The sequence below is a fragment of the Brachycentrus maculatus genome, unplaced genomic scaffold, assembly GCF_059751285.1.
Source record: "Brachycentrus maculatus isolate JH-2025_06_01 unplaced genomic scaffold, ASM5975128v1 h1tg000089l, whole genome shotgun sequence".
Lineage (NCBI taxonomy): Eukaryota > Metazoa > Arthropoda > Insecta > Trichoptera > Brachycentridae > Brachycentrus > Brachycentrus maculatus.
This window is the reverse complement of record NW_028280843.1, coordinates 2,621,363-2,637,251: the sequence shown is the minus strand read 5'-3', so window position 1 is coordinate 2,637,251 and position 15,889 is coordinate 2,621,363. Positions and strand designations below refer to the sequence as shown.

General features: G+C 30.6%; 1 protein-coding gene across 3 annotated transcripts in view; it reads left to right on the top strand.

The window, feature by feature from the left end:
* Positions 1-15,889, top strand: part of exp (expansion) — a 239,648-nt gene that overhangs the window by 56,237 nt on the left and 167,522 nt on the right. The window lies entirely within an intron of this gene.

Below are 15,889 nucleotides of genomic sequence, written 5' to 3'. Positions count from 1 at the left end.
TTTTTATGGGTACGTGCAATATATGAATATTTCTGACCCCTATCTGCACTCAATGTTAATTTTATGAAGGTTAGGTGATCCGTCCTTATCTCCAGACTCTTAGATATAGGAGTATATTACAGAAAAATACATGATATAAGATATAAATGACGTTAGTTGAAGGGGGATTAGATTAACGAATAAAAGTTTTGTACTGACATTTCTTGCTGGAACTACATTTTATGGAATAAACTACTAATAAAAACAATGTAATTTTTTCCACATTAAATTTATTTGACCAGCAACATATGATGATGTTGGTTACGACGAAACCCAGTTGCTGGTCAAATAAAATTAATGTGGAAAAAATTACAAAGTTGTTATTTTATTATTTTAATGGATAATTCTGCCACATGGAAGAGGTAATTAAAAAGGTAGGAATACAAGGATAGCAGCAATGGATAAGGCACTCAGAGATGCATATTCTTTCTCGCACAAGCTTGTTTAAGCTAATTTGTACGAGTTTTATTGAGGTTATTGAACTGAAACAAAGTGATATAAGAAATTCTGTGCCAAATGTGTGATGGGATGAAACAAAAGTGAAATGAAAAACGAATTTAAGGCTGTCTGATTGAGAAGAATGCATCGCAAATGTTCCAAAGTTCACGTTATCAGACAGCCAGAATCTGCCAAGAGGTCACAACCTTCCCTCTCTTCCGTTCGGCTTATTAACTTTTGAATAATTATTTAAACAAAACAAAAGACACTCGGAATCTTGAATCATAAACCAACATAAAAACTTTCAACAGCGCGCAAATTTCACACTTATGAACATTTGCACTAAGATGCTATATTCGCCACTAATCTGACGATCATTATAACTTTCTGGTTGTTGTTCTTGGGCAAAATGCCAAAGCAAAGAAGCAGTGAGCAGACAAAACTGTCGTATTCACATTCACATTCACTTATAAAATAAATACAATTTTGGAGGAGGCTCAGTGCAAAAATGTAGCTATATATTGTGTCTCATTTAATCACACGGACATGAATTTATTTCCTTTTGCTAAGGTGCTGTTAATTAAATGTGTGATTCGCAAAGAAACGACTATGAATACCAATTTTATTATTGTGAGAGGAAAGTGAAAATTCTTGTATATCAAGTGAATAAATAAACTTAGCAATAAGTATAAAGAGTTGTATTCTGCGTTGCTCATCTTTCTAAAATAATGTATTTTATAAAATTTCAGCAACCTAATGAAATTCTATACAGGTTTAATTTATTGGATAAAGCAGTATACCGGCTAATAAATAAGACATGGTGCAACGAGAAACTTATGGACTAAAATATTTTAAACAGGAAAACATTGCGAAATTTTAGTTTTGTTTCCGAGAGATTTCAACTTAATTTTGATTTTTACTTTAATCGGCATACAATTAATTACATCGTAATTCATTTTAAAATACACGTTTCTTACAGAGAATTTAAAAAAAATCATAGAAAGTGATTGCAAAATTCTTTAATATGTAAAGAAAAATTAATATATTTTTTATATGTTTCGAAATCACGAAACGAAAAGTATGATGGTGAAATTATTGGATATGATTATTTTTCCAAATTCATATAAAAAATGTAAATGTTCATATATTCGAAATCCTTAATCTCCTAAAGTTATAACCGATTACTAAGAAATTTTGACGTAACGTTGCATTTGAATACGCGAGTGTCTTTATACGCTCTTTTCTTTATTTTACATTTTTTACATGGCATAATCGAAAACAAAATTAAATTAAAACAAATTGTCTCTTGAAAACTTTTTTTTTTAAAGTACAAAATGAACATTTCAGCGTACAAAGTCACAAATCAAATTCAATCGTGAGGTTTTTAAAAACTTATCTGGAAAACACACCGTTATGCATTGATGTATAATTTTACAATAACGTATTGCCGAGACTTCATTTCCTTAAAAAAAAATTTTTTTTAATATAGTGACATATTTATCCAACAAAAATTCATATGCGTTTCATGAAAAATCAAACACTCTAAGTTGCGACGTTGTTCTCGAAAATATGTGTGTGGATATTTCAATATCAAGTTCAATGACTTAACTTGATTCAAAATTAATAATTATCCGTATGTTCAATACCATCATTTAGTAATTGCATCATTCAAAGAAATTTCTTTTCATCGGCATCGAAAGAACTTAGATAATCTGGACCAATTTCAAATTAATTTTATATTCGTGTTCGTGAAAATACTTAATTGATGAATAGCTAATACTGCGCTTGACTTCTCAGACATTGATTTGATTTCAAAATACTACCGGTCATTTAAATTAAGAGAGTAATTATTGAAGATGAGCATACAAGCTGTGGGTACTGTATTATTGTAAACATCGGATTAATCTTGTAATGTCGAAATGTCGTAAATGGATTCCATAGCCGCATGGAGCCTCCTCTTACGACACGGAATGTGTGTTCTTTGATGGATTTGTTCTGCCCGAATCAATCCGTTCTTCAGCCTGTATTGGATGATGGATTATGTGCATTAAGGACCGCGTTCCAAAATGATTTTTAATCCTATTTTTATCCTTTATAATTCCACCACCTTTTATGCATAACCATTTCCGTAATACAGCTCTTCTGAGAATACTTCAGAAGATGTAGCGGAATGAACACGTTATAAAAAAATGTTAAAGATTTTTGTACAATGATTGCTTAAAAAACTCTTGATGATGTTTTTAATAAAATATAATGAATATTTAATGCTAAGGTATATGGATTTACATGTCACATATATTACCTCGTTTTTAGTACTTTTGGAGTACCTACTCCTTAAAAGATCGTTCACATCTCATATCCACCTTCAATCCTATGCATAAACCAGAAGATACAATCCCGCCAACATTGCCACTTCAGGATCCAATACTTCGAAGTCATTTATGGACGTAACCTCAGGCTAGTATTCTCCGCCATTTCACGGCGATGACAATATATGAGACCTTTTATAAATTAAAAATCATCTGCTGGTCTGTAGGTTCTAGACGGTGAATGCTTGAATGGCCAGCTGGAGTGTCTCTTAGAGACAAAATAAAGGGTTCACGCATTCGTGGAAACCTGGGAGTAACAGACATTAAAAGTAAGGCAATTGAGATGGTATGGGCACATAGGATGCAGATAACCTGATCATATTGTAAGCCAGGCAATCGTCATGAATCTTCCTCGAAAGATGTAGAGGGAGACCAAAGAATTGATGCTGCAGAAAAAACATGATGCGAAGGCATGTCCTTGGTGACGTTGTCCATGATAGAAGGACCTACAAACTGAGGACGAGGACACTGACCCAAAAAGTCTACAAAAACGATAAGTTGGGATGGAGCCAGGAAGAAGAAGGTCTCGAGGTTTTATAATAAGAGAGGTTTCGTGTGGAATATAAGGAACCTGAATCATAAAGCTTGTTGAACTCAAATAAAAAACAGCTCGTATCTCGAAAATTTCTTAAGTCGAGGCATTCGTAAGTCAAGCTGGATCATGTTCAATTTATGCAATCCGTGTATTATTTAATAAAAAGAGACACAAAGAGTCCATGCTTCCTTTTGGTCAAGGTAATTTAATCACGCTTATCTTCAACACTTTATGTCTTTCAAGAGGCAAAAGAAAATACGAATACTATATAATAGAAATGTAAATAATTCGTCATGATGAATTTAGTGATGTGTGCCGGACTTGGGCCCATGGACCCCACCCGCAGGGTACGGTAGAGCGCTGCAAGACACAGACAGTGCCGGATAATATTAATATTTTATTTTTCGATGGGGTCACTTGAGTACACTTTATCGTATTAAAAAAAATATATTAAGTTTCAAAAAATGTTAATGAAAAGTCACTACTCACCGAAAAAATATCGATAGCAAACATTGCATTAATTGATGCGCTATTCATTTGAGGAAATATTTGTACATTTTTTTTACAAATTTCCTCTCAAATACCACAATTTCTTAAAACCTATCGCGACACTTGTCGATGTTTGATAATGATGCTAAATGCATCAGAACACTTGTCACACGGTATCACTTAAAAACATGTATTAAATTGTGAAAATATATAAACGTTTCAATGAAAAAGAACAATTCTAAAACAAGTAACAAAATATACAAACTGTTCAGCTCTGACTGGCTCCGTGGTTAGTATCGCGGACTCTAAAGTGAGAGTATCTCGGTTCGAATCCGCTCTACCACAATTTGATACCTATTTCTAATAATGAACCGCTTAGGCTCACAAAAATAGTATGAAGTTGAAATATTTTTGTAAATAATAAGAACACAAATATATGTTTACAACATTTTGAGTGTGTCCAAATACTTGTTCACAAAATCTGGATTATCTCCAATTACAGGAGTTATTTTCATATTATTTTTTGACATCTCATCAAAGATGAAGAAGAATATAAAAGTCTGGGCATTTACCAAATGCCCAGACTTCCATATTCTTCTTTATCTTTGATGAGATGTCAAAAAATAATATACAAATATATGTGTATATTTTTTAATGCAATCTTTTGAGTCCGCTACTGTTCTCGACGCATCCTCTCCTGATGACTGATGCATTCAATCAGCGCATGAACTTGGAACTAAATTCGTCAGATGCCACTCAAGATGTGGCCCTACCGACTCCAGCTGTGAGGACCTGAATGTGAACAGCGAACAGTGGACATACTGCACGCTACATCATCTAACCACACACTAAATAATACACGGTACCCATTTTGATAAGTGCATTACGGGCAACATTTGAATTTCGTGCTACCTACTGGAGCGAGGTTGGCTTTCGGATATTCAAGAAATTAAATTCAATTACATAATGTGAAATACATATTTGTACATATACCTCTTAGATTCGAACTTAGTTTTAATAAACATAAGTACTTACTTCATTTACGAAAATGGCGCTATATAAATCATCCAAAATTATTATTATTATTATTATTAAATCGTCCGGTAGTCCATTTGTAGTAATATCTATCCATTTCAAAGTTTTACTTGGTATAAATACCACTATTTCTTAAGGCCCAGTATTCGATAAGTAACATAATTTTCTCTAAACCCGGGTAACATTTTAAAAAACTGTTTTTTCTTCTTAAAACCCCTTTTTATATTGTTCTTTGAAATAATCATATGGTATTGAAAAGACAAGAGTTATTGAAAGGTTAGTAGTTATAAATATATAAGTTTAATAATATTTTTTAATAAATAAAATAAATAATAAATAAAATTTTCTCAAATAATCCGGGTCCCGAAGAGTTGAAGAAAGATCACCCGACCAAAATTTTGTTATTGTTTGTAAGTGATTGAATTTGGACATTCAATGAAATGATGAATGGATCATGTTGGATGTATTTGTGTAGAGAGACTTTCTATTCAATGCGCGGGGTTCGAGAGTAAATTGACGGACGCGGCGGCGTAGACATAAAACAATTGTTTCCGAGTCATAAGGTCGTAGGTCAGATTCCCGGCTGTTGTAAAACACGTCTGTTTCACAGGGAAATGCGTTTTATTTTTTTAATGTAGTGTTGATGTCTTTAATCTTGAGGAATTTCAAATTGTTTTTAAACCTAATTTGTTTTTATCTTTTGAGGCACGTTTCAGTTTTTAGCGTTAATATGAAAAAAAAAATATATGAAAAATATTACGTATCGCTCACTCCTTTCAAGAACGTGATAAATAAAAAATCGTCAATTTTCAGTTGCTCATGTTTTCGGAATGCCCAAAAAATGTTCTTTATCCCAGCAAAAGAGGCACATTTTTAATTTAATATTTACCCGCTACAGGGCAGAAAGTGTTGTTTTTGCTTTTTGAAGAAAAGGTTTTGTTGAATTATTTTTTTAAATATACTAAATATTTTTCAAATGTAGAAAAAACCTTCAGGTTTTACCTAAGTGGCTTGATATTTATTTTTAATATAATATAAAATATTTTTAAACTTAAAAAACGTTCTCCTGAAAAATCAAGTTTTTTGATTTATGGCGTTCTTAAAAGGAGTGAGCGATATATCCATGATTATTTACACATAACCCACCTTTCTTATATATCCATAGGTGAATTAAGCATCGCGTCCAACCAATGTAAATCTTTTTTAATATGAAGACAAGGTAATCAGTTATACGCTCCAGATTCTATAATTTAGAAGTGAAATAATGGAAGAGTTACAGACATTGCGAGGAAATGATCTAAGACTGACGGACATTATTGTTGTATCGAAAGGATGAAGGAGGGATATTTGGTAGGGAAAAAAGAATAACAGCGGTGATCTGCTGTTATCCTCTTATTCCCTGGCACTTGCAGTGCAGTGCTGGGTACTCTAGTTCAAGCTTGTGTAATATGTTTTAGTCTTTTGTAGATTTTTTATTTAAAAAATAATAAAAGAAAACTATGAATATCAAATACATTAAAAGAAAACATTATTTTTTTTATAAAAGATCAAATACTACAACTGTATTTTATAACTCCCTTATTAGGTTTTAAAATTATTTAAACCTGTTTATAAATATCGTATTTTTATATTTGTTAAAGCCTTTACTCATTTGCAAGTGATATTTATATTTGTACATAAGAAAAAATAAAGCCTTCATGATTTGTGATTGATTAAACTTAATTAAGACTTACGTATGAATCAAAATAAGAATTTTACAAAAACATTTTTTTAAACCTGTCCAAGCCTAATCAGGCTTATTGAACGTGGGTAAGTATAGTGAACGGAGTCAAATATGTGTATTGACATTTTGATAAACTTAATAAAAACGTAGATTTTTACAGTTGCAGTGAATCACAGGACCTATCTTCAGTTTGTCATGAATCTGAAATTGCGTATTGTAAACAATGAAGCAGGTTATTATTTTTCATGATCCTCTAATTTTGACCCCAAATGCTAATCTTACCCTAAGCGTTATAAGGGAGAAATAATGCAGGGGTTGACCCAAAAATGGATTTTTAAATTTTTTCAAACCGGTCTTGACCGAAAGCATGCTTCTATCATATTAATCTGCTATGAATTGAACCGATGCCATATTTGCAGTTGAACTGTTTCTCGGTTGCCCCACGGCGGCTGCCAAATACCCAAAATATTGCACTAATCCCAAATTATTTCCGCTACTAAACATGCCGACCTATTCCGAATAACTCGTAAAAATAAGATTACAAAAGAAAGATTGCGCATTATTACATAAAATTACACTAATTTCAATCCACCGGAAACCCTTTCGAATATTTGCAAATTCACCACTACTATCGTTACCAGCTCATACAATATGAAGATAATAGAATGTATTCTTTTTCACCATGTTTTGTATACCGTAAGCAAGGTCGAATTCCGCACTCGGCTTTTGGCACTTTGCTCATACATACTTGACTGACCAGTGCCACCTCGACACAGCCTAATGTCGATGTGCCGAAAAATACTGAGAAATCGAGAAAACATCGAGAAATCGAAAAAAAATACACAAAAGACATAAGCCATTATGAGAGTACAGGATGTTTGTAAAAATTTAAACCATTAAATAAGCTTTCTATTTATACAAAAACAACAAATCTCTCGTACACTGCCTTAAAAATATATGAATATGGTACATAATTTAGTTAAACGTTATCCATTATTATCGAGAGCGTCCACACCGAGAAGGTTTGTTGTGTATGATTATTATATGCAAATTATATGGTTCATTGCATAAAAAGAGTGACCAAATCTGAATAGAAAAAAATCTATTTTATAGCTTAATTTCGCCTTCATTCCTCATTCCTCATTTCAATGTTTTAAGCTTCATTGAATAATTAATTTCATCTCCAATGAATTAATTTTGAAACTTATAGGTGCGGTTCTGTACATAACTTTATTTTTTATTCTTTTATCGTGCTCAAGTGCACAAAGGAACACAAACATTATCATTTTCAATAAATAAAAAATCATCCATATAAAACAAATGCCTAATTTATTTACAAAATTCTATGTTTTTTATCACTCTGTACTTTTTATGACCCATAAATGGGTAAAAACTATTACAATTCAGATTTAATACGTGGTTTTGTTGGTTAGTTCGTTAATAATTTACCTATAAATGTTTGTGGTTGTGTAAATAATGTTTTTGAGCAAATATATATTTTATTGACATTTACAAATTTTTATCCATTTTCTAATTGGGTTTTTACTCGCATGCTCGTAGAATACGTTCAAATTACAAAAGATTTAAGGTTGTTTTCGAGTCTTTTAAAAAAACATTACTAGGCCGATGTTAAAGTTAAGAAATCTTGATTTTTTTATGCAACTTAACTTTTTATACTACTATATCATTGATTATCTTGATTATAACATTCTATAAAATTATTTTCATTCAATATATTATATTATCTTCTTCTTCTTCTTGATGGCCTTGTGACCTGTTTTTAAGAGGGATTAGCCTCCTGCGATGTCGATTCTCAGCTTTCGATCCATCTCTTTGGTGGTCTACCCAGGAGTCGTCTACCATGGGGTTGGCCGTACAGTGTGATGTGGGGGAGTCTGGATGGTTTCATTCCCTCACATGCGCATACCATTGTCTCCCCACCTAACGACATCTTCGATCTCGCATATTTCCCTGATCCTGACGTTTCTTATCTCGAAGACTCCTGCCTGATATGCTTCTTAGAGTCTTTATTTCGCGTGTTTTTTTGTGAAACGGTGTCCGCTTTACTTTCGATCCCATACGTCATGATGAGTCGGACACAAGTTTTGTAAATCTTGATTTTGCTGCCGATCTTCGTCTCAGGATTTTTCCACATTTTTATACATACTTATAATAATAATCACTTATAATAAATAAATATTCTTTTTAGTTATTTAAAAATATATATATTACAATTTAATAAACTTAAAACGTAACATGTTATCGCATAGAGTATTGATAGTTATGATAAAAAATACCGTTACTTTAAACTAATGAACGGTAATATAAAAATAATTAATATTAAGAGATAATAGAGCAAGAGAAAAAATATGTTTGTACCTATTCACACCCTTATCCACTCCCCAATGGTGCATAGGGCACTGCACATATAAACGCAGTGTTATCTTGATCATAAACTCACGAAGGAACGGTGATCAGCCCTCCGCTTCAGGTCCCAGTCCAGGGTAATATTGAATAAATATTTGAGTGAAAAAAACACATATATTTATGTGACACTCTTCCTGAGAATCGAATTCGGGATCTCCAGAACGGTAGCCGAACATGCTGACATTAGGCTACGGAGGGGGAGTTGCACATATAGTACGTATTTTTTGAAGAAGAACTACAATTATTGAGTATGTATTTTGAAATAATAAATATTCAAAAGTGTCAATTAATAACTGTCAGCATTTGAATAATCAATTCACTGCTCACATCCAATAACATCTCAAGTGCGTTTGAAAATAACTTTCATTATTTTAATTTATCATATAATATACCGTACAAAACTAAGTAGCATGATTTTCTCGTTGACAAAACCGGATAGAGCGATAGAGTAATTTGATTAACAAATTACAAACCGAAAGTGAATTTGAAAACGAAAAACATAAATTCAAGATTTGCTTGTCTGTGTTCGCATGATCATTGAGATCAGATTTTCCATCGTAGTTTAGATTTATATAATGATTTATTTTAATAAAAAAAAACATGTTTGGAGTGCCCAAATATTTGTACGCAACTTCAGGGTTCGTCACCGCTTAGGAGTTATTCATATAAATATATATCTAAAAATAGAAGAAGAAGTATATGGAAATCTGGATGTTTACAGGGCTAACAACCGATCATAGGCTGTTTAAAGTAATCACTTTATGCAGTGTAACATTCACCATTTTACTCATCACGAAGAAGTATCAACGTTTAGTAAAAATACTTACTTTTAAATCTCGTAAAATCTTAAAAGATATGAACACCGTTTTTATATTTTAAGAGGAAGTTTCAAATAGAATTTAATATTTTGGATCGTAACATATTAAGTTCGTATATCAGAATATTTTTTTTTCTGATTTTAATGAAGTTGTTTTATTACAACGCCTTTTTATACAAAAACTGTTTACGTTTTTTTTTATTCTTGTTTAAGAGTGCTGGTTAGAAAAAACACAAAAAATTGAGAGTAAATTGATGAATACACTTTACGGATTTTGTATTTTCTTCATGTGGAACCTCAGAACTGACACTCTATTTTTGGTTATCTTTACTTAAAATTCACAAAGATTATTTCAAACTATATACATTTTGAAATATAAATTTAACAACAAATTTTAACTAAAAAGTTACTAGCTGTTGGTTTAAAAATGCTTTATTTAAATTTTTCAGAGATCGAACCTATCAAGATGTCACACGATCTCAATATTCATTTAATTTTATTTAATCCTTTTTCCACACTCATCACCAACACCGGTGACAATTCATAATTCACAATTCACCATTGAGAATTATTTAATATAAAATTTGAAGCAAACATTATTTTATGTAACTTGTATTGAAATACCGGCCCTTGCACAGAAAGGAAGGCGGAGCGAGGTAACCTACTTCGCGGCGTACTACGTCACACCGAGCGGCTAACACTCGCGGGCCCACCGCAGCACATACAGTTCTCCGTCACGCTACACGCTAGTGACGTCACGACATACCGTACATAGTCCAGCTACACCTGAACCCAAGTCGGTGGAAAGTGAAATAATGACGGTTTGAAACACCTGCTTTGAAGTTCGAAATATTATCCAATAAAAAAATATTATATTTTAAAGTTATCATCGTGTACATGATCTAAGACTGTGATGTTCTCTGCGTTAATCTAACTATGATTTTGTGTGAAACCACTAAAAAAAAGAATTGATGCAATTTATATTGATACGGAGTTGATGAAAAAGATCTCTCCAAAATCTCTTATTTTTGACAATAAACCAACTCGATCGTATTACAATATACAAGATTAAAAAAAAACTAACTAACCATCACGCCGCTTCCTCGCAGGGGTAGGCAGAGAGAATAGAGCGCCACACCACTCTGTCCTTGCAAACATTCTTCGCCTCTTCCACGTTCATGCATCTCCTCATACATACCCGACGATTATAAACAAGATACAATAGACTTTATAGTTCATTCCAAATTCTTAATGTTTTTTTATTTAAATAAATACACGAATTAAAACCATTTTATAACCCATATCCACACCCAATACACTGCATCATATAGAAGCAGAGTTATCTTGATCGTTAAAACATGAAGGACAGGTGATCAGCTCAGCGCTTTAGGTACCAGTTTAGGGCTGTATTAAATAAATATAAGAGTTAAAAAATCACTAACATTTATTTCACCGTCATGGTAATCGAACCCGAAATCTCCAGAATGATTGCCAAATGCGCTGACTACTACACTACAAAGGCAGACAAAAATTAAAATCAATTAAAAAATTATAATGTTTTTATGAAACTATTAAAAACACGTTATGGTTAAAATCTTCGCTCAGTTAATATTGTGTTAGAAATGTTTTAAAAAAAAAACTTTTTGTTAGACACATGAAATGAGCGTATCATTTATAAAGTGTGTCAATTTGTATGTAAGAAAATACATCATTTTAGGAAATCCGACGTACTCGTGACAAATTCGTAATGTACATTACCTAATATATCATCAACGAGACTATTAACCGTAATACCCAAACATGAGCCAGACAAATGCCTCATAGTCACCGCCTCACACTGATACCTTGTTGCTAGAAGAAAGGTCAGCAGACGATCAACAGGTGTGTATCAAGTAATCGTGACTTACAATTTTGTTTCTGCTTTTATGAAAATTTTACTAAACAAATAAAATTATGTGAAGTATTTTTGGTGTGTGATGTAATGACATTTAACTCGAGAAATCTGCGGTGGAATTACCCAATTAAATATGAATATTAAACACTTATAAACGACTTATTTTGAGTTTATAATGTACACGACTCGTTTTGAAAACTATGGATGTTCTCATCAGTAAGTGATGGTATAAAATATTATTTCGAGAAATAACTATAAAATGTTTGTATTACCTGTTGAGAACTTTCGTAGTTCTCGAAATATGTCTTGATTACATTAATAAACTCAAAAGTAGTATTTTACAAATGTTTTATTTTTATATTTAAATCATCATGTTATTCTGCAAAGTAAAAGCCAAATCAATAAATAATATACCCATCACTGTCTTCTGATGGGAAGTTTTCGCATCATTTTACATCATTAGATGTTTCACTATAAAATAGGGTTTAACTTGTCTTTTACCTTCGAAATAAGACCTCAACTCGGTGTAAATTCTATCTGTAGCATTCGCTTGTATTCGTCGGCTCTCATTTAACTGTTATTCCTTAGTTTTTTATTAGATAAAATATGTAAACTTATTTAATTATCCCTTTTACTTATTGTTGTGTTCCGATGAGTAAAATAAAGGGCAGGCATCTATTCTCAAACGACATTGAAATGGCTAACATATTTTGTCAACAGGAATTGCAATCGGTTTGGTTTAGATCTAGGAGATTTTGTAAAAAAATTCTCAACGATTCCCGCTGAAATTCGTGAATTGTGTTTAAAGAAAACTTATTTATTGCAGTATTTTAGTATTCGTTGAAAAATGTTAAATTAATTTAAAAAAATGAAATTCACATGAAGCTTTCAAACGTTTTACTGACATTTTTGGTTGGAACCATGTACATATTAATAAGCAAAAAACTCGACTTAATATTTTATTATATTCCATAAATTTTACCAGCTACCGGGTTTTGTATTATCCTACATTTTTTCATTGTCAGACTGGTTATATCACCTTATTTTACATGGAAGAAGTCGTTTAATTATAAATTTACATTATTTTTATCAAACACATTATTTGAAAAGAGTACTTGATTTGGTTAGGCCAAATTCACACTGATATCGGCATAGACAAAAAAAACATAAAGATCCATTCAACAAAAAATCTAGGTTCAAAAATCACTTATGTTTTAAAATTGGTTCATAACAACAAGCATTTATGCATATATCGATAAAAGGAGTATAAATCATATACTATGCCATATTAGTTACACTTGCGTAGAAACGTAGTAGTAATTGTTGAATGGATCAGAGTAAATATTCCCGTGAATGAATTGCGTAATTTTCAGTGTGGATTTGTCACCAACTATGCGCATTAATTGCAATTAATCCATGTACATTTTTCATTGTATCTACAACTTCTAAGTGATCGTTGTGTGACAGTCATTCTTAGATATGATCTATAAAGGCCAAGCCATAAATCATACTAGGCGATGTGACAATGTAAAAAATAGTAAATATATTATAACATGAATAATATCTTAATGATTGCTGTCAAATTCTTTGTTAATTTGTCTTAAATATTTTTCAATATAAAATAAAAGGTTGCGACGAAAAGTATTCAGATAATATTGTAACTACATATAACTCAAAGTAATAAATATTCTTTAATTTGTCATAAATTTTTTTGTGTTGGTTATGAAAAAAAATTATCAAAAAATAATAAAAAAAACAACAAAAACAAAAAAAATACTATTTGCAATATGATACATGAAATACATATATATAAATAAATTTATATAAATATATATATATATATATATATATATATATATATATATATATATATATATATATATATATATATATATATATATTTATATATATATATATATATATATACATATATATAAATACATATATATATAAATATATATATATATATATATATATATATATATATATATATATATATATATATATATATATATATATATATATATGATTATATATACAAATATACATATAAATATATATATATATATATATATATATATATATATATATATATATATATATATATATATATATATATATATATATATAAATTACAATTTTTTTTTAATAATTCTGACGCAGCAAAAATGTGACCAATTTCATACAAATTTTTGTTTTTGAGACAAATCCAAATTAGGATCACATTTCTTACGAATATTTGCTATCTACCATTGAGCTGACGCTCTAGTACACCAGATTACGACATTAAGGCACGAAGTATGTACATGACTATTTTTGAATAAGTCTTGTTAATGTTATTACACTGAGTCAGGGTCAATCCACGTGATTCTAGTTTCTCACAATATGAACAATATCCCAATATGGCAGTTATGATGAATTGAACAATTATATTTATTCTGGTGCAATGCATTTTCTAGCGAAAAGCTGGTCATTTGGAAATTACTAAGTTATTACTTATTATTAAGAGGGCAGTATTGTCATGATGTCGAGTCCATTGTGTTTGCATCCATGACGTCTCGAATATCGATTTTATATTATATTTTTTTATTATTTGTTTTTCACTTGAAAATTGACTCTTAGAATGTTTCCTGATTATATTCCCACACTAGATTATCCCTCCTATTTACAACACGGATTTAAATAAAATATCTTTATTTCGTTAGAAGAAACAAGAATCCACTCAATGATCTATTAACTTTATTAAGCCAGTAAATAATAAATGCTATTCTCTTCTAAAAAAAAATAATCGAATGTTAAGCATATTTTTGTTGTTGTTGAGTTTAAAAATAGGTTAATAAACGATTTTGCTTTTTAATAATACAAAATTATTTAACATAACTAAAAAAAATCAAAGATTAGATGCATATATATTGGTATCAGTCAATTTATTGGTACTAATTATTTTTATTATTTACCATTTACACAGAAGGTTTTCGTATATATTTTTTTGCTTTATGCAAAGTCACGAAAATTGAGTTGAAAAATAAAAATGTAGAAAAAAAAATATTTCTCATGTTTTTTCTATGTACGTTGAATGTGTTGTCTTTCAGACTGTATTTATATTTAGAAGAATGCAATAACTAACCTCTTAAACAGCATAGCAAAATAGCATTATGGACTATGTAAATTCGTATCTTTAATAACCTTCCATAATTAACAATAATGCAATTATTCATGTCGCTTAGTATAACATACAATTCAGAGGTATTTATATTAATGATTTTTTAATTACTTTTGTAAACCAACTAAACAATGTACATATGTACGGTGTAAAATGGTTGGTGTGCAATTCGATTTAAATTAATTGATTATTTGGACTTAGACTGGAATAACTTTTTTAAACTGCTTTTTCGACAACAGTGGCAGTGCCATCTGTTGAAAGTAACATCAACACACGCAATACGAAACATTGCTCGTGACCGACAGCGTTTTTTTTATAGCTGCTTAAATATTGTATACCAACAGGCGTTGTGAAATAAAACATATTAGTAACGTGTGCTTTTACACAAATTTACATTTCTTTTCATTTAGCGTAACCTTAAAATAATAAAAACGATGGATAGTTTTCGAAACTCGTTGTTTTGAATGTATGCAAAATATTTATATTGGTTTTAATAAAGTGTATGCAACAAGCGACAGCAATTACTTTTATACGATCTAAATTATTTGAAAATAATACAAGTGTTAGTTAGAAGGTGATCAAGATTAAGCGTTATTTCAACATATCAGGACGTCTCCGCCCAACGTATTGAAAATATAATAATGATTACAGGTTGGACAAATATGACCGACAATGAACCGATCACCTTAGTGTGCCCAAATATTACGCCTATTTGGATCCTTCTCTTAACATTAGGAAGTATATTGTTTCCTTAATTTTAAAAACTTTTACCTACGCTGAAAAGGTAGTTACTATAAAAAAATAAGAGTTATTATTCAAATATGAGGTTTGAAAACATTAATAATATAAACCAGAATGATTTGTTAAGGTTTTCACGCATTATAACATCAAGTAATAATGCATATCAGTAACAGTTCCAAAACTTGTAATAGGTTGATTTTTTTAGAGCAATAAATAACA